The sequence below is a fragment of the Prionailurus viverrinus genome, chromosome X (genome assembly GCF_022837055.1).
Source record: "Prionailurus viverrinus isolate Anna chromosome X, UM_Priviv_1.0, whole genome shotgun sequence".
In the NCBI taxonomy this organism is placed as follows: domain Eukaryota; kingdom Metazoa; phylum Chordata; class Mammalia; order Carnivora; family Felidae; genus Prionailurus; species Prionailurus viverrinus.
The window spans coordinates 75,508,471-75,528,206 of record NC_062579.1 but is presented as its reverse complement, the minus strand read 5'-3'; the positions used below and the strand labels follow the sequence as shown (position 1 = coordinate 75,528,206).

Here is a 19,736-nt window from a genome sequence, read left to right as displayed (position 1 = left end):
CTTTATATCTTCTTCAATTTCCTTCATAAGCTTTCTATAGTTTTCAGCATAAAGATCCTTTACATCTTTGGTTAGATTTATCCCTAGGTGTTTTATGCTTCTTGGTGCAATTGTGAATGGGATCAGTTTCTTTATTTGTCTCTCTGGTGCTTCATTATTAGTGTATAAGAATGCAACTGATTTCTGTACATTGATTTTGTATCCTGCAACTTTGCTGAATTCATCTATCAGTTCTAGCAGACTCTTGGTGGAGTCTTTCGGATTTTCCATGTATAATATCATGTCATCTGCAAAAAGTGAAAGCTTGACTTCATCTTTGCCAATTTTGATGCCTTTGATTTCCTTTTGTTGTCTGAGTGCTGATGCTAGAACTTCCAACACTATGTTCAACAACAGCAGTGAGAGTGGGCATCTCTGTCGTGTTCCTGATCTTACGGAGAAAGCTCTCAGTTTTTCCCCGTTGAGGATGATGTTAGCTGTGGGCTTTTCATAAATGGCTTTTATGATGTTTAAGTATGTTCCTTCTATCCCGACTTTCTCAAGTGTTTTTATTAAGAAAGGGTGCTGAATTTTGTGAAAGGACTTTTCTGCATCGATTGACAGGATTATATGGTTCTTATCTTTTCTTTTACTACTGTGATGTATCACGTTGATTGATTTGCGAATGTTGAACCAGCCCTGCATCCCAGGAATGAATCCCACTTGATCATGGTGAATAATTCTTTTTATATGCCGTTGAATTCGATTTGCTAGTATCTTATTGAGAATTTTTGCATCCATATTCATCAGGGATATTGGCCTGTAGTTCTCTTTTTTTACTGGGTCTCTGTCTGGTTTAGGAATCAAAGTAATACTGGCTTCCTTGAATCAGTCTGGAAGTTTTCCTTCCCTTTCTATTTTTTGGAATAGGTTGAGAAGGATAGGTATTATCTCTGCTTTAAACGTCTGGTAGAACTCCCCTGGGGAGTCATCTGGTCCTGGACTCTTAATTGTTGGGAGATTTTTGATGACTGATTCAATTTCTTCGCTGGTTATGGGTCTGTTCAAGCTTTCTATTTCCTCCTGATTGAGTTTTGGAAGAGTGTGGGTGTTTAGGAACTTGTCCATTTCTTCCATTTTGTCCAGTTTTTTGGCATATAATTTTTCACAGTATTCCCTGATAATTGCTTGTATCTCTGAGGGATTGGTTGTAATAATTCCATTTTCATTCATGATTTTATCTATTTGGGGCATCTCCCATTTCTTTTTGAGAACCCTGGGTAGAGGTGTATCAATTTTGTTTCTTTTTTCAAAAAGCCAACTCTTGGTTTCGTCGATCTGCTCTACAGTTTTTTTAGACTCTATATTGTTTATTTCTGCTCTGATCTTTATTGTCTCTCTTCTTCTGCTGGGTTTAGGCTGTCTTTGCTGTTCTGCTTCTATTTCCTTTAGGTGTGCGGTTAGATTTTGTATTTGGGATTTTTCTTGTTTCTCGAGATAGGCCTGGATTGCAGTGTATTTTCCTCTTAGGACTGCCTTCGCTGCATCCCAAAGTGTTTGGATTGTTGTATTTTCATTTTCGTTTATTTCCATATATTTTTTTAATTTCTTCTCTAATTGCCTGGTTAACCCACTCATTCTTTAGTAGGGTGTTCTTTAACCTCCATGCTTTTGGAGGTTTTCCAGACTTTTTCCTGTGGTTGATCTCAAGCTTCATAGCATTGTGGTCTGAAAGTATGCATGGTCTGATCTCAATTCTTGTATACTTACGAAGGACTATTTTGTGACCCAGTAGGTGATCTATCTTGGAGAATGTTCCGTGTACACTCGAGAAGAAAGTATATTCTGTTGCTTTGGGATGCAGAGTTCTAAATAGATCTGTCAAGTCCATCTGATCCAATGTATCATTCAGGGCCCATGTTTCCTTATTGACCGTGTGTCTAGATGATCTATCCATTGTTGTAAGTGGAGTATTAAAGTCCCTTGCAATTACCACTTTCTTATCAATAAGGTTGCTTATGTTTGTGAGTAATTGTTTTATATATTTGGGGGCTCCCATATTTGGCGCATAGACATTTATAATTGTTAGCTCTTCCTGATGGATAGACCCTGTGATTATTATATAATGCCCTTCTTCATCTCTTGTTACAGTCTTTGACTGAAAGTCTTTTTTGTCTGCTCTAAGTATGGCTACTCCAGCTTTCTTGTGACTTCCAGTGGCATGATAAATAGTTCTCCATCCCCTCACTCTCAATCTGAACGTGTCCTCAGGTCAAAACTTAGTCTCTTGTAGAGAGCAAATAGATGGGTCTTGTTTTTTTTATCCATTCTGATACCCTATGTCTTTTCTTTGGGCATTTAGTCCATTTACATTCAGTGTCATTATAGAAAGATATGGGTTTAGAGTCAATGTGATGTCCCTAGGTTTCATGCTTGTAGCGATGTCTCTGCTACTTTGTCTCACAGGATCCCCCTTAGGATCTCTTGTAGAGCTGGTTTAGTGGTGACAAATTCCTTCAGTTTTGTTTGGGAAGACCTTTATCTCTCCTTCTATTCTAAATGACAGACTTGCTGGATAAAGGATTCTCGGCTGCATATTTTTTTCTGTTCATCACATTGAAGATCTCCTGCCATTCCTTTCTGGCCTGCTAAGTTTCAGTAGAGAGATCGGTCACGAGTCTTATCGGTCTCCCTGTATATGTTCGAGCATGTTTATCCCTAGCTGCTTTCAGAATTTGCTCTTTATCCTTGTATTTTGCCAATTTCACTATGATATGTCATGCAGATCGATTCCAGTTACATCTGAGGGGAGTTCTCTATGCCTCTTGGATTTCAGTGCCTTTTTCCTTCCCCAGATCTGGGAGGTTCTCAGCTATTATTTCTTCAAGTATACCTTCCGCACCTTTCCGTCTCTCTTCCTCCTCTGGAATACCAATTATGCGTAGATTATTCCTCTTTAGTGCCTCACTTAGGTCTCTAATTTTCCCCTTATAGTCCTGGAATTTTTATCTCTCTTTTTCTCAGATTCTTCTTTTTCCATAATTTTATCTCTAGTTCACCTATTCTCTCCTCTGCCTCTTCAATCTGAACCGTGGTTGTCTCCATTTTATTTTGCAGATCATTAATAGCATTTTTTAGCTCCTCCTGTCTGTTCCTTAGTCCCTTGATCTCTGTAACAACAGATTCTCTGCTGTCCTTTATACTGTTTTCAAGCCCAGCGATTAATTTTATGACTATAATTCTAAATTCACTTTCTTTTATATTGGTTAAATCGTTTTTGATCAGTTCATTAGCTGTCGTTATTTCCGGGACTTTTTTTTTTGAGGGGAATTCTCCTGTTTCGTCATTTTTGATAGTCCCTGAGTGGTGCAGGACTGCGGGGCACTACCCCTGTGCTCTCTTGAATAACTTGCGTTGGTGGATGGGGCCACAGTCAGACCTGATGTCTGCCCCCCCCAGCCCACCGCTGGGGCCACAGTCAGACTGGTGTGTGCCTTCTCTTTCCCTCTCCTAGGGGCAGGATTCACTGTGGGGTGGCGTGGCCCATCTGGGCTACTTGCACACTGCCAGGCTTGTGGTGCTCGGGATCTGGCGTATTAGCTGGGGTGGATCAGCAAGGTGCACAGGGGTGGGAGGGACAGGCTCAGCTCACTTTTCCTTCCGAAATCCGCTTTGGGAGGGGCCCTGCAGCACCTGGAGGCAGTCAGACCCCCCGAGGGATGGATCCACAGAAGCACAGCATTTGGTGTTTGCGTGGTGCAAGCAAGTTCCTTCGCAGGAACTGGTTCCCTTTGGGATTTTGGCTGGGGGATAGGGGAGCGAGATGGCACTGGCGAGCGCCTTTGTTCCCCGCCAAGCTGCGCTCTGTCGTCCAGGGCTCAAAAACTCTCCCTACCGTTGTCCTCCAGCCTTCCCGTTCTCTGAGCAGAGCTGTTAACTTATAACCTTCCAGATGTTAAGTCCTGCTTGCTGTCAGAACACACTCTGTCCAGCCCCTCTGCTTTTGCAAGCCAGAGCTGGGGTCTCTGCTTGGCCGGTGGGCTGCCCCTCTGCCTCGGCTCCCTCCCGCCAGTCCGTGTAGCGTGCACTACCTCTCCGCCCTTCCTACCTTCTTCCTTGGACATCTCATCTACGCTTGCCTCCGGAGAATCCATTCTGCTAGTCTTCTGGTGATTTTCTGGGTTATTTAGGCAGGTGTGGGTGGAATCTAAGTGATCCGCAGGACGCAGTGAGCTCAGCGTCCTCCTACGCCGCCATCTTCCCCTCGCCTCCATTTCATTCTGCACCTCATTTATAGCATTTTTCAGCTCCTCATGACTGTTTCCTAGTCCCTTTATATCTGTAGTAATAGAGACTCTGCTGCCTTATATACTTATTTCAATCCCAGCGATTAATTTTATGACTATTTTTTCTAAATTCATGGTCCATTATAGGACTTAAATCATTCTTGATCAATTTGTTAGCTGTCACTACTTCCTGGAGTTTCTTTTGAGGAGAATTCTTCCGTTTCATCATTTTGGACAGTCCTTGGAGTGGCTCAGAACTGCAGGGCACTTCCCTTGTGCTGTCTGGAGTAACTTATGTTGGTGGGTGTGGCCGCAGTCACACCAGATGTCTATCCCCAGCCCACTGCTGGGGCCACAGACTGATGTGTACCTTATCTTCCCCTCTCTTAGGGGCAGGAATCACTGTGTAGTGATGTGGCCCCTGTCTGGGCTACTTGCACACTGCCAGGCTTGTGGTGCTGCTTTGGTGGAATCTGGCGTATTAGCCGGGGTGGATCCAAAAGGTGCACAGGGGCATGAGGGACAGGCTTAGCTCACTTTGCCATCAGTGGTCCCCTGTGGGAGGGGCCCTGAAGCACCAGGATGGAGGCAGACCCGTCAGAGGGATGGATCCACAGAGGCATAGTGTTCGGTGTTTGCATGGTGCAAGAAAGTTCAGTGACGGGAACTGGTTCCCTTTGGGATTTGGGTTGGGGGATAAGAGAGGGAGATGGTGCTGGCCAATGCCTTTGTTCCCCGCCCAGCTGAGCTCTGTCTTCTGGGGCTCAACACGTCTCCCTCCCGGTTTCCTCTCACCCTCCCACTTTCCGAGCAGAGCTGTTGACTTTTAACATTCCAGATGTTAAGTCCTGCTGGCCGTCAGAACTCACAGAGTCTGGCCCCTACACTTTTGCAAGCCAGACTTTGGGGGCTCTGCCTTGCCTGGCGGGCTGCCCCTCCACTGCCTGGCTCCCTCCCGCCAGTCTGTGTAGTGCGCACCACCTCTCTGCCCTTCCTACCCTCTTCCGTGGGCCTCTTGTGTATGCTTGGCTCTGGAGAGTCCTTTCTGCTAGTCTTCTGGCGGTTTTCTGGATTATTTAGGCAGATGTGGGTGGAATCTAAGTGATCAGCAGGACGTGGTGAGCCCAGTATCCTCCTATGCCACCGCCTTCTCCCCTATTCTCAGTTATTAAGAGTCTCTTATGGTTTGGCTCCCTCCCTCTCTAACTTTTTTTTTTTTTTGCTGTGCAATTTTTAATGAAATCAAGTGTATCACTGTTTTCTCTTATTACTTCTGGGTTTGAAATCATATTTTAAAAAGTTTTCTTCACTGCTAGCTTATAGAGGAATTTCACTGTGTGTGCCTTTGTGGACAGGAGGGAGAGGAGATGGAAAAGGGTCACATGAGTGTCAGGTGTTAGAGGAACTCTGAGGAACCATCATGTGAGAAATCTGTAAAAACCATTTTACTAAATCAGGAGAGTTAGATGTTCAGACCAGAATCTTTGTCCTGTGCTTGTCTTTGAGAACTTGGTATCTATTATTTTCTGTGTTCCATGGATATGGATCTAGACCCCCATAACTGACAGAGAAGGTCTTACATGAAGCAGAAACTCCATGTCATCTCAGATCGACCTGTCAGATGACTAAATGGGTGGAACCACCCTCCTAGGGATATGACAGACATAAAGCCAATTCCAAAATGTACCATTCTAACAGAGCAAAAGACTAAAGGGGAAGTAAAACCTCCAACTCATCCTTTACTCTTTATGAGTGAAGTTTAATCAGGAGAAGGTTATAGTCTGCTAGTCCTATGCAAGAGTACAGATGTGTGAGTTGTAAGGTGGCACCTTTTGTCAGGTTACAACCTCTCCCACTCAACCCTATAATTTCCCATTTGGATGGTGGGTTTCTAGGACTCGGGGGTCAAGCTTGTACTGATCTTGCTTGGAATGGAGATCATACCTTATGGGGTGGGCACTAACATCCAGGCTGATCCTGTGGGCATTTCCAACAATGCAGGTCTGGAGATGAAGAGAGGTAAGGTTACGATGCAGATGTAGTCTTAGACTGATAGTGTCTGGCACATAGTAGACACCCAATATAGAATTAATTAATTAATTGGTTAGGTAATTAATTAGATGTAGATGTAGGCATAAACAGGAAGCAAAACCATGCATTTTGGTCTTTTTATGCACATATAAAGTTTTCATAAAGAATTTGTATCATACCGTACTTGTCATTCTGTAATGTGCTTTGAAGAAACATTTTGTTTCTGTTTATAAAAAGGGCCCAGGGTGGCAGGGGAGGGGAGCTTTAGAAAATGGAGAACAGTGCTACCTGATGACCGGAGCCAGCAATGCAGGTGTGAAAGTCTCAACTATGGAGATTGGCAAAGGATAGGGGATGGAAAGGGCTGTGGTATTGGTGGTGAGGGAGGAAGGTGAATAGATACCATAATATAGGCCAAGATTTCTAGACTTTTCTACTCACTGGCACCAATCCTTCTACTTTCATTGCCATCCTGGGATCCTTAAGCTCTGGTCGGGAAACCCAGCCCCTCAGTGAACTAAGTAGAAAGTTGCATGACTTAGTATATGAATAATTGGTGTGGAGAAGTTTGAAACAAAGAAACATACACGAACACATATGCATACAGAAAACTGTCAAATAAATTGTTTTGATCTGCTTCCAAGGCCATGAATATGTATCATATTTGTAATCACCTCGCAATTATTTTATGTTTTTGATATTTTATTCAATGTTTCCATATTTCAGACACTATAAAAATGAAAATTTATAAAATAAGCATATCTCTCTCCCCAACAATGCATACACAGTGAATTATCATAGACATCTATTTAGCATACTATTTGCATTCTACAGGATATGAACAGGTTTCTAAGTTGCTAAACAAACATATAGCTACACTATTATCTTGTGACTCAGTTGCTGATATGCCTGTTTCACAAAACTTTATCCCCATACTTTGCCAGATTGCCAGTTAATACTTCTCTTTGTCTGACACATACGAGAAACATATAAAATGCATATTTAAAAGCGGAAATTGTTATGTCGCTCCCTTCTGTCCCTACCTTTTGCTCACTGTAACACAAAGATAGTCTCTGTTAACTTAGCGGTGCCTATTTCCCAAATTTTTCTCTGTATGTATTGCACTAATCTATTTAATCACACTCATACCTATACACCTATGTTGATATATACTTTTTGCAGAAGTGGGGTCATATTTTGCTTTATACATTGTGATATCCCTGTTTCACTTGATATGGTTTATTTTCTACTTATTTACTTATTTAGAGTAGCATGTTTTCACGTGATTATTAAGAATTTATGTTCCTTCTTATGTGCATCCACTCTTGGTATCATTGACCTATCTCTATTGTTTAAGAATATTTTGTACATTGAATACGTAAACAAGTGTCTGAAGGTAGGTTAGAAATGATCTACCCCAGCTTTTCACATGCCTTTTAATGTTTGCTGTGCAGACAACATTTGATTATTTTTAATGAGTTTTCGTATTTTAAAAGTATTTCCGTGCACTGTTTGAACAAGAACAAGTGAATAATAATGCCTTCCGAGATGTGGAATGATGGCTCATAGGACAAACAGGGAAGAACCTAATCTTTGTGTATTAAAGAATTTAATTACAATACCGTTTCTTGGATTTTGTTACTTAACTTTTAATGTCTGTTCCCTGATCATTGGTAAGTATTGGTCTCGCATAGAGTAGTTGGGATTCAATGAGATGAACTGTAAAACACCTTTCATATAGTAGTTGTCCATGTTAATATCCTATAGTTCAGGTTCCCTTTCCAAAAGGCAACCATTTGTGCTGCTTCCTGGGTCCAATTCAACACCCCAAGAATCAGCCAGTCTATGTGGCCCCCATAGCCAGGCCTCTTGGCTCATGACTCATGGTGCAAGATTTCATCCCCACCATCATCTTCATGCCAAATGAGGACGTGACACCGCCCAGTTTCTATATCAGGAGAGTTTCCCACTATAAGTCCTTAAGGCCTCAAAATCCATCACCCAAATGGGAGACTTCTGGTTGGCCTGTGCAGATGGCAAGGGGTAGATGTTTGATTCTGGAACATTTACACAGCTCTGCGAGTCTGAGGTTGGTCATCTGTAAAATGGGACTAAGGGTGCCTACTTCCAGACTTGTAAGAAGAAAGGGAGAAAACCTCAAAGAATGTCTGGCATGTAGCAGGACTTGAGGTGTATTACTTCTGGACCACACTGCCTCCTCTGCCCATAAAGTAGAAGATTTGAAACATTATCTGGAAATGTAGCAGCAAGAAGTGAACTTTGGTCCCATTTCATCATTTCCTATTCCCTTCATGCTTTCCTGTCTCCTTAGTTTCCTTCTACTTTGACATGGATGAAACAATTTTTTACTGAACCTTCAGGAAGAAGAAATAATATGGGAGAAATAATAATAGTAACAGGTCAACTATAGAAGATGGGAGTCATCAAGCATGTGTCCCAGTTGCCAGACCCATCACTGACCACAGGACCTTGGGTGACTTCCCTCCCCTGTGCTGGCCTCCAGCCTAACACAGAAGAACACTCAATGTATACACAGGGGTTAGGGCAGGGGCTTTTGGGTCAGAAAGACCTGCATTTGATGCTGGGAACCAGTACTTCCATGATCTTGACCAAGTAATTTATCCACTATATGTGCTATAATTGTTGGTATCTTTTATTATTGTTGTTAGTATACTTGCTTTAATTATTCCTACCACCCAGCCAAAGTGTGAATGATAGAAGTGGGGATTAACTGCCAGACAGTACAAAGTTACAGATGAACTCAGCTGAGGGTGGGGAATACAAAAAGTCAAGACAGAGAATAAAAGTGAAGTAGAGAAGCACAAGGCTCTCTGGGTACCATTTCCTGTGCCCATCCCCTCATGACCCTGGGAAGGTTCTGACCCAAGAGCACTCTTGGTTTTCAACTGAAGACAGCCACAACCTGAGGGCTGCCCTGGAGCTATGGGGCTAAAGAGCTAAGTCCTCATCAGCTCCTTCCCCCTTCAAGGGCCACCAACATTCACCCTCCATCTAAACCCACCTCTTTTCCCTTTTCTCCTGGGTTATCAAGGAAGGTCTACCTGTGGAACCTCCCAGAACTAACCCTGAAGAGTTTTCCCCATACAAATGAGTTTCAAACCCTGCAGTCTTTGAAAGTTTCCCTGCACACCAGCAAAGGAGTGGAAGGGACTCTGAGGTAAAGACGGAAATGCCTACCTCTCAGAGATAGGTCATCTCCACATTGTGTATACCTGACCTGACTTTTATAAGTAATGACTTTATACATTGCCTATACACAACCTATCGATATAGACTCCTCTCTCTCTCTCTCTCTCTCTCTCTGTGTGTGTGTGTGTGTGTGTGTGTATTTTACTGAAAATAACAATCTTCAGCTTTCTTTTCTCATTTAGTATCTCATCTAATGTTTGCAGTTACATTTTTATAGTTATCGTGGTTGTATAGCTTTTCATAGATTGGTTGGACACTCTTATTGCTTTTAATAACAATTCTAGGTTAATATCAATTTATGATCTCTTTATTGATTTCTTTCGATATCAAGGACATTTATCCTATGTCATCCATGTATATGGGTAATTTTTAGTTCCCAGGTTTTCATGTGCTCTTTAATGCCATTTCCCTCCCGCCCCACAAAAGGTATCTAAGTTCATTTGTATGGCTAAGCAATTATACTGTTCTCTGTATAAAAACATTTTAGTCATATGCTAGGGGCACAGAACACCATCTCCAGGTTTACCAGGGTAACATTCCCCACCTCGACAGCTACGTGGCCCTAGGGAGCACACACACAGCCTGGGATTTAGGGGGTCCAGGATTTGAGACCCTACCCCGCTGTTCTCAAGGAGTCTCTGACCCTCTCTGACTTTACCTTTGCCTGTAGTACAAAAAATGCCTGCCTCAAAATGGATTTTGCAGGGATTTGACGTAACAGGCAACATCATTCTTTATTATCAAAAGAATCAGGAATTCTGAGTGAGACAAATATGCACAACAACTAGCCCTTTGGGTGGATTAGTGTCAGTTAACTGTTGGCTTCCCAACCCCAAGCAGACCTCCTGCTCTTTCACAGGGTTATACTAAGACCGGAGGAGAAACACTACAAAGATGACCACATCCAAGAGTTTCTTGTCAGGGCTGTGTTCTCACCATCCTGAATCAGCTTAGGTGAGGGCCTCCTCTGGAATCGTGTGCTTGGCCTGGAGGAAGTAAAGGGAGGAAGGTGGGAGATCAGCAGAGCCATGAGCCCTGAGTCGCATCCCCAGGTCACCCAGTCTCCACTCACTTGGCCTGAATACCTGGACCTCACTTTGGGCCAAGTGAGAACCAGTGTGGTCCCAGTGGTTGTCACAAAGTCCCCTGGGGTAGAGAAAAGTCAGATGACATCCATTAGGGCTGCCATTTCCCAATCTATGCAAGGAAAATATGGCTCCACATTTACTGCAACATATGCAGTAGAATGAGCCCTGTGTCAGTGTGTACTGGGAAAACTCCTGAAACCAAAACATCTGTCAATAAAGGAATGAGGCCAACATAATTGTAAACCTGTTCAAAACAACTAGGTAATTTAATGTGTATGGAGACAGGAATGTTCAGGGTGACAATGAGTGAAATAACCAAGCAAAACAATTACTTGCAAGTTCCCATTATTCCCTTCTTGGCTCCTGCCAGCTCCTATCTGCATGCCGCCTGACCACTCACTTCTTAGACCACTGGAGGTTCATCCCAGACTGGGTGGTGAAAAAGTGCATCATTCCTGCTGCTCCTGAGAGAAGGTGGTCAAGAAGCTTCAGGAAGGTGTGGGAACTGGGATAGAGAATGTGTTCTGGGTCTCCTTAGGGCTGACGTCCCTCACAAACAGAGTTATCATTCACGATGCATACACTAGGCCAACATGAGCCCTGGGACAGCTGGACACATAGGCAGCCCCACTCCCTCAACAACGTCCTGCTTCCACTGCCACTCAGCAACTACATTCCTTTCATACCCCTACTGTGCCTGCTCCACCCCCCCCCCCAGATTGCTTGGCTGATACCTCTACCCCTGCCACAGAGACCACCTTTGGAGAGATTATCTACCAGTTTCGCTAGATTAGGAGGCTTAACTGCACCTCAGAGATGGTTTTATACTCTCATTTCGTCTGTAAAACAGCCCAAGGAGTGGACTGTATAATCCTCATTTTCAGAGGAAGACACTGGGTCACAGAGGGGTCCTATGACTTGACCAAGGTCGCACAGCTAGTGGGTGTTGGGGTCTGGAAGAGAACCCATATTCCGATTCCAGAGCCCATGCCCTTACCACTAGGCTAGACTCCTTGGATCTACCTGATGGCTTTCAGCAATATTGATAAAATCCCAAGGGCTACACAACCACATTCCCACACCCCTGAACCAAGGCTGGGCTGGGAGTGCCACCCAAAACACAGCACTCACTTGGAATTGCTGACAGGGGTAGCAGTGAAAGTCTGGGTGAAGGTACAGATACAAGGTACAATAAGTGAATGTGGTTGAATGTCACTTATATGTCAATGACACTTGGTGGGGGGAGAGGGAAAATAGGTTATGAACAGAACCCTGAGAATTTCTTTCCACTTCAACAACAAACAATACCCCCTTAGAGTTGCACATGCTTGACACACTCACACAGCATTCCCCAGTCAGGATCTTACATGATACTCATGCTGAAGGGGACAAAAGTTCCTGGGAATCGAGGTGTCAGGAATTGGGAGAGCAACAATAGGAGCGATCTGCTCTCAGTGACAGGAATGTTACTATGTGCAGACTCTGTGACAGCCACTCCACAAGTTCATTTGATTCAATTTTCACAGCTGCCCAAGAGATGGATATTATTGGGCCCCTTCTGCAAATGAGGAAAATGAGAGGTTAGGTAATAGGTCCAAGTTTGAAAGGTAAGGATTTAGGGTGAGAACCATCAAACCCCACAGCCTGTTTCCCTAACACCCTGGCACCCAAGGTAGGAATGAAAAACATGCAGGTGTTGGTCTGGGGGCCCACTGGATGGGTGCTGGTTGAAGGTTTGTCACCTGTGTGAACTCAGTCTGAGCTGGGCATGGGGAACGAGGCAGCCACAAGGGCAGGCGACCATCCCCAGAAGGAGTAGAGGGTCAAGTCCCAGGTCAGCATGAAGCTGAGGGTCTGCGGTCCCCTCTTATGATCACCGCCTTCCCTCCTGATGGTCCCAGTGCACCTGTGTCTGCCTCAGTCGGTTCCTTGCCTGAGGGATTATATTCGTTGGGCTACCCATGGATCCTCTGAAGGGCCGGTTTGGATGATGTGACATGTGTGGGGGTGGGGAGGGAACAGTGCCTCTGAGAAGCCTCTCCATCTGTCTCCTCAAACACCTCTGCTCTCTGACTTCCATTCCTGCCTCAGGAAGTCCTCTGCTCCCTAGCAGTCTCCCACTTCTGGCCCCCTGACTCAGGGAACCCTGGTTTGTCTCAAGGAGGGCCCAGCTCCTGGCATTGGGTCATAGGAACGGATGTCATGATGGCAGCCCCCCAAGACCTCAGCCCTCAGCATGGGCAGGAAAAGCCACTATGGCATCCTGGAATTGGAGGAGGGGACACATTTGGTTCAAGGAAAAGAGGGTCCCTCTCAGAACAAGGGAGGGAAGCACCATCTCAGCAGGGAGTAGGAAGGCCTGTCTCAGCATGAAGCCCTGGGGTTGAGGGCCATTCTCAGTACCAGGCACCACCACCTGGCCCAAAGTGGTCACTCTGGTTCTGGAGAGGAGATGGAGCCCCGCTTCCTGGAACACACTCATGGGAAGGCATGTGTCTTAGTCTGTTCAGGCTGCTATAACAAAATACTACCAAGCTGGTATCTGATAAATGACAGTAATTTTCTGCTATCCACTCTGTAGGCTGGAAAGTCTAGATCAAGTCACCAGCATGGTCGCTTTCTTGTGAGGGCCCTCTTCCTGGTTCATTCCTGGCATCGTTTTGCTGTGTCCTCACATGGTACAAGGTGTTAGGGATCTCTCTGGAGCCTTTTATATAATGGTACTCATTCCATTCAGGAAGGTTGCACCCTCATGACCTTAGCACCTCCCAAAAAACCACCTCTTGATACTATCGTCTTTGGGTGTCAGGATTTCAACAAATGAATGCGGTGAGGTGGGGGACACAGTCAGAACATAGCAGTATGTTAGGGAAAGCTAAGTGCAGAAGGGTAAGAAACAGACCCCAGACCAGGAAAACAGGTAAGCAGGTCACAGGAAGGAAAGGAGACCTCTAAGCACAGGTGAGAGAGAGAGTAGAGAAGTCAGGGCACATGGTCCTCCTCATAGCTGCTGCCTCCTGCAGATGGGCACTGTCAGGTAGCTCATGCTCCCAGGGGCAGAGGTCCCCAGGAAAGGTGTCACAGATTCCCTTCTAGCCACAGCTCCCTCACTTTGTCCAGCTCTCAGGCTGACGTCTGCTGAGAAATATAGGGAGGAAGCTGGAAACGAGTCCCAGGGAAAGAGAGACATGTGGGCCCCTGCACCCCCAGCCCCCACTTTTCCACACAGGTACCTTCTCCTGCCTCTTGTCATCACTGATAAACACTACCACCCACCGTCAACCCCAACTTTGATCTGGCTCCCTCTTCCCACCTCATTCTTGGAGAGCTTCAGGATCTTGACTGTGGGGACCATCTGTATAATGTCAGACAGGCCATCCAGCCTGTACAGTTTGTTGTTGATCGAGTTCAAGGACAACAGCTTTTTGTGAGGAGTTAGAGTGACAGTTACTATCTAGGGCCTCAGAAACAAGTCTTCCCTCCACACCATTCGTACCATCCTCTACCATAAAAACAGCACTGGGCATAAGGCCTCACATCAGGGGGAACTCTTTTCAATGATCTTCAGGGTGGCAGCCATGCATTTTCTTGAATTCAGGATTATATCAATATCATGGCCCACCAAGTCTTCAACAATCTGAGAAGAGGCAATAGGAAGGCTGAGAGGGGTCCAGGGCCAGTACCAACCCCTCCCCACATTGTCATCCTTTAAGTCTCCCTCCCAGGCAGATCCCTGCCCTAGCATTACTGCTGTCAACTGTACCTGGGTCAAAGCAGAGCCTCTGGAGGTCAAGAGTTTGCTGGGAGACATCATAGTGTTTGTTCATGGTCAGCTGCAGAGAGAGATGGAGAGAGCCACTGTGAGGCTCTGGTGGGGATAGGGAAATCGGGGGCTGGAGGAAGAAGAGGTAGGTCTGGGTATGAACACACAATGGGCCTTGAGTCTGCATTACCTTTAGATGTTCCATTTCTTCTGGCTCCAACTCATACCACACAGAGTAGGGTACAGCAGAATGACTGACAAAGAGATATCTACAGAAAGGAGGGGTGGGGTAAGCACTAGGAACTCTCATTCTAAAGAAGACAGCTAACCCCTGGCCTGTCCTCCTTCCCCAGGACTAGGTACAGGTAATGTCCTTGACACAAACCTTCTGGTTCTCCTCGTTACACATCTTAGAGCTGACACCCTTCAATGCAGAGGCAGTGTCAGCATCCTGGACAAAGTTCTAGGCCTGTGTTTTCACATAGTGGAACTACAGGTGGCAGAAGCAACAGAAAAAGTGCTGGAGAACCAGCTCTCCCCCTTCCCTGTGCCCACTCCTCTGGCTTCAGCATTCTCTTATACATCAAAAGGGGTGAAGGGTACACTGCAATGGCTCAGGATTGAAATCAGTAGCCATGTATTGTCATACTTTCTTCCATAGGGCATGTAGGGGGTAAAAGAGAGGATAGGAGAGAAGAGTGGCAACATAGAATTAAGACTAGAGAACAGATCCTTTTCCAACCACCTACTGAGCTTGAAAAGAAAGTGCTAAAAAAAAGGATCATTGACATAATTTCATATTTTGTACCAAATATGGATTTCTTTATTTTTATTGTTTTATTTATTTTTTTTGAGAGAGAGAGAAAGCATGCTCAAGTGGATCAGGGGCAGAGAGAGGGGGACAGAGGATCCAAAGCCGGCTCTGTGCTGACAGTAGTAAGCCCGATGTAGGGTTTGAACTCGTGAACTGTGAGGCCATGACCTGAGCCAAAGTTGGACACTCAACTGACATTAGCCACCCAGGTGCTCCCCCAAATAGGGATTTATTAAATTCCCTTTCTCTCCATTCAAAGCTCTCCTCCAAATAAACACTTAAGATATTAGACGTGATCTTCCTTTTATAAATTTCCAGGAGATTCTACCTCACGAAGACCCTGATTGCCCCTCAGATAAAGTCTCCAGAGACTCGACCTCCATCTCCCGCACTCATCTTGAGCCAAGCTGAGACATCCAGTGGAAAGTTGCTCCATCGCCTTGGGTGCAGTTTTCACCTTTGCTTTTAGCCATCCTCTACTCTTATCCCTTTACATCATTTCTCTGAACCTACCCTTAGGTGACCGAGGCAGATAACTCCTAGAAGAAATAAAAAAAAAGAAAGAAAGAAAGAAAGAAAGAAAGAGACACGTTACAAATCTCACCTGTTCCCAGCAAAATAATCTAGCATCTCTACACAAGACCATCACAGCTGCCCTGACCTGTCTCTCCTGCACATTCCATATGTCTTGCCAGAACTGTGATCTTGAACCTACTCCCATGGTTCCATCTTGCCCATTCACCCTCATTTATCTCCATGGAGTAATTCTTTCTTTCCTTATGTCCACATTAGCATGGACAAAACTTTAATAATGCCTCTGGCCCCTCCTATGGTACAGTTCATTGGCTTAGTGGATGCTGTGGGGAAGTGGAGAGAAAGAAGAAATCCATGAGTTCTAAAAATGATTTCTACACTTTTGCCCCACGAATACCAAGACTACCATTAAGATTGCTCAACCATTAATTAATGCCTACACTCTGTCATGTTGTAGGAAAAAAAAAAGATATAGTTAACTACAGGGTTACGTATTCCACTGCCTAGTACAAATCAACCATGATAACTGATCACTTAACATTGTTAAAGAAGAGACAACAGGCCCCAAATGGAGTCACTAATGCTAAGCTTGTGTCACCTAATTTCAGGTGATTACACCTAATACAGGTCACCTCATTGACTTAATACCTAACCTAATTGCAGTTTCAGCCTCTCTCAGGAATGTAATCTTAACTAGTCAGTCTGGCATCTTCTGGTCAGTACTAGTGAGGTAATCTGCTTAATAGGCCCCTGCCATCCCCCAAAAGGAAGGTCACCTTGTCTGAAACAATCCACTATTTGTCAGTAATTTCCTTGTCCTGTTGCTTTCTGCCTATAAAGGTCTTCCATTTTGACCAGCTCTTAGGAACTTCTTTCCATTTGCTAGATGGCATGCTGCCTAATTCACGGATTGTTGAATAAATCCAATAATATCTTTAAAATTTACTCACTTGAATTTATTTTTAACACTATCTTATTTGGGGTTGTACATAAGTATCATCCATTGCTGCTTCTCCTTCTTGTTCATGTATTCATGAAGATGAATGCCAGAAATGCCATGCTTATATCAGCTTTCATACTTCCTTGGGAAACACCCAGGTATCTAGGTCCTCTTTGAAAGGAATGATGTCTATCAATGTACTCTGAAATCAGGAAGAACGGTATAAAAACAGCAAAATTAAAACCAAATCAAGGTAGAAAACACATCAATGGCCTGAATAACAGAGAAAAGTCCTGTGATAACTTTTATGAGTAATGAAGAAATATCGTTGACTTTTTTCATCTAAAAAGAAATATAACAACAACATGCTTAAAGTTTGGAAACCTCCACTGTGGATCTGCTTCCTGGAAGATGAGAGGTAGGGAGCATCCTCAGCCCGGGAGAGAACAAGCACACAAAGAAGGGTTGGGCAGAGGCTCCATTCTGAGATCTTAGTTCCTGCTCTGACATTTCCAGGCTGGGTGACCTGGCACAAGTTAATTACTGTCTATAACACCCTACTCCAACCTGAGCTCTAAATCAATAACAGAATCTACCCTGACTGTGTGGTGCTATGTTTCAAGAGTCAAAGGCAAGTTACCCACCTGGATGGAGAATTCTATAAACAAATAATTAGTCTGAAGAAATACCCAGCATTAAGCCTGGTGAGACAAAATGATGGAGGATCCTGAAAGAGAAAGGACAAGAGTTGAAGGTGTCGTAGGAAATAATAAAAACGTATGTTCAATTGGTCCCAGATAAAAAGGAAAGGCAACAGTACAGAAGATATATTTAAATAAATGATAGTTAGGAAGTTTAAAAAGTGACCAAAGACATCAAGTCACAGATTCACGAAGCTCTGTGTTTGTCAAGCCTACAGGGGTATGAGGAAAACCAAACCTAGGCCTTATTGATTATCTCAAAAGAAAGGAAAGGAAAAGGAAATTAGAACAGGTAAAAATAAATATAAAGCAAATATTAGGATGACATGTTTAAGCCAAATTATGTATGTTAATGCCATTACATGTAAGCAGATGAAATATTCCAAATCGAAAGGCAAACATCAGGCTAGATAAAAATTCCGTCAAATGCACCTTAGAAGAGACACATGTAAAGTTTATTGATACAGAAAATTAGGGGAAATGGCAATTTAAACATTAACCAACAGAAATCTAGTATACTCATCTTAATTGGGTATGCTACTATACCCATCTTAATTGGTCTTTTTGCCCCTCCTGCTACAAAGCTCCGAAAATTCTTGGAATATTCTATGTTGAAAATGATAAATCTGTATTTTTTTATGTTAGTGAGATGACTTTTGGAAAACACCTAAGGTTGGGGGTTGGTTGCCAGAAGAACCCACCATGAGATTAGAGGGTTAGAACTTTCAGTCCTACTTCCCTGACCTCTAGGGAAGGCAAGGGGCTGGAGACTGAGTCCAATCACCGATGGCCAACAATTTAATCCTGACCATGTAATTAAGCCTCCATGAAATACCCCAAAGGACCGGGTTCAGAGATTCCAGGTTGGTAAACCGGAATGCCTCCACGTGCCACTGTGTCGTGCCCCAAACCTCACGGGGACAGAAGCTTCTGCGTTTGGGGCCTCACCCCATGTATCCCTTCATCTGGCTGTCAATTCCTATTCTTTCATATCCTTTGTAATAAACCAGTGATGTAGTGAATAAACAAGTTTCCCGAGTTCTGTAAGCCACTCTAGCTAATTAATCGAACCCAAGGAAGGGGTTGTGGGAACCTCTGACTTATAGCCAGAGTGTCAGAAGCACAGGTAACAACTTGGACTCGAGATTAGCATCTAAAGTACAGGGCAGCCTTGTGGGAATGAGCCCTTAACCTGTGGAATCTGATGCCATCTCCAGGCAGATGGTGTCAGAATTGAGTTACCTTATAAGACACCCAGCTTGTGTAGGAGACTTGCTTGAATATGTGTGGGGGGAAACCCACACATTGGAATTGGGTACAGTATATTAACACCTAAGACTGACAGAAGTAAATGGAAAATGGACAAATCCACTATCACAACTGGAAATTTTAACACATCTCACTGAGTGATAGCTAAAACAGGGAAACAAAAATTCAGTTAGATGAGTTAGATTTAAACAATGTTAGTAACAAGTGCTTGCTTCAGCAGCACATATACTAAAATTGAAATGATACAGAGAAGATTAGCATGGCCCCTGAACAAGGATGACACTCAAATTTGTGAAGCATTCTGTATATTTTTTAAAAATGTTATTAACCAATTTATTTACTTAACTGACATGAAACATGGCAGAATAAGTCACATGCTGGGGCATAAAGGAAGCCTTGGGAAACTTCCAAGAGCATAATGCAATCTAGCCTGAGTGGTTGGTGTGAAGATTCAAGGATAATGTTGGGTTCTCTGCCACTCTCCTACCTTTACATCAATCGCAAGAACATTAATCTCCAACAACCCCCTGGCTCCAAAAGACCCTCTCCACATACCAAACCCAGACCTGAGAGGATCACATGACTCTGGCCTTTACCCTCAACTAGATGTCTTAAAATATACCTGAGATTTTCGGTAATCAGTTACAGTGAGATGGCAGACATGGAGCCAATGTCCTTGAAAGAAGAGTTTATTACCTACAGGTCCCAAGAGGAGGGGACATACAATAACACTCAGGGCCACACGAGGAAGCTCCTGGTGGAGCTGTCAGGTGGCAGACAGAATGAGGGGAAAACATGAACCAGAATCTTTATTCTGGTTTTATGGAAAGGAACGGGAGAAGCAGGATCAGTATGCTGAGTAAAACTTTGGATTGAAAAGTTGGAATAATTTTGGTGGGCTCTGAGTGATAAGGGTGGCCCCTAGTTGTCCAGTGTCTGGACTTGGGGTGATTTAGGAAAAAGAGAATATTGGACTGGGGTGTGAGAGTTTGATAAAGGAGGTGGCTGGGGGTGTGGGCTCTGGATTTGCTGGTTTACATATCAAAACCATGTTCATAGGCAAGTTGATTACTAGCTCAAGGAATTAGCTCACCCTAGGA

The 19,736-nt window shown here is 44.0% G+C and overlaps 1 non-coding gene and 1 pseudogene across 1 annotated transcript; one reads left to right on the top strand and one right to left on the bottom strand.

The window, feature by feature from the left end:
* Positions 1 to 10,477: 10,477 nt before the first annotated feature.
* On the bottom strand, positions 10,478 to 15,044 carry LOC125157016 (nuclear RNA export factor 5-like; annotated as a pseudogene).
* A 3,796-nt stretch (positions 15,045 to 18,840) lies between these two features.
* LOC125158079 (U6 spliceosomal RNA) lies at positions 18,841 to 18,947 on the top strand. The gene has a single exon (XR_007149187.1). It is a non-coding gene; the product is annotated as a U6 spliceosomal RNA (small nuclear RNA).
* The last annotated feature ends 789 nt before the right edge of the window (positions 18,948 to 19,736 follow it).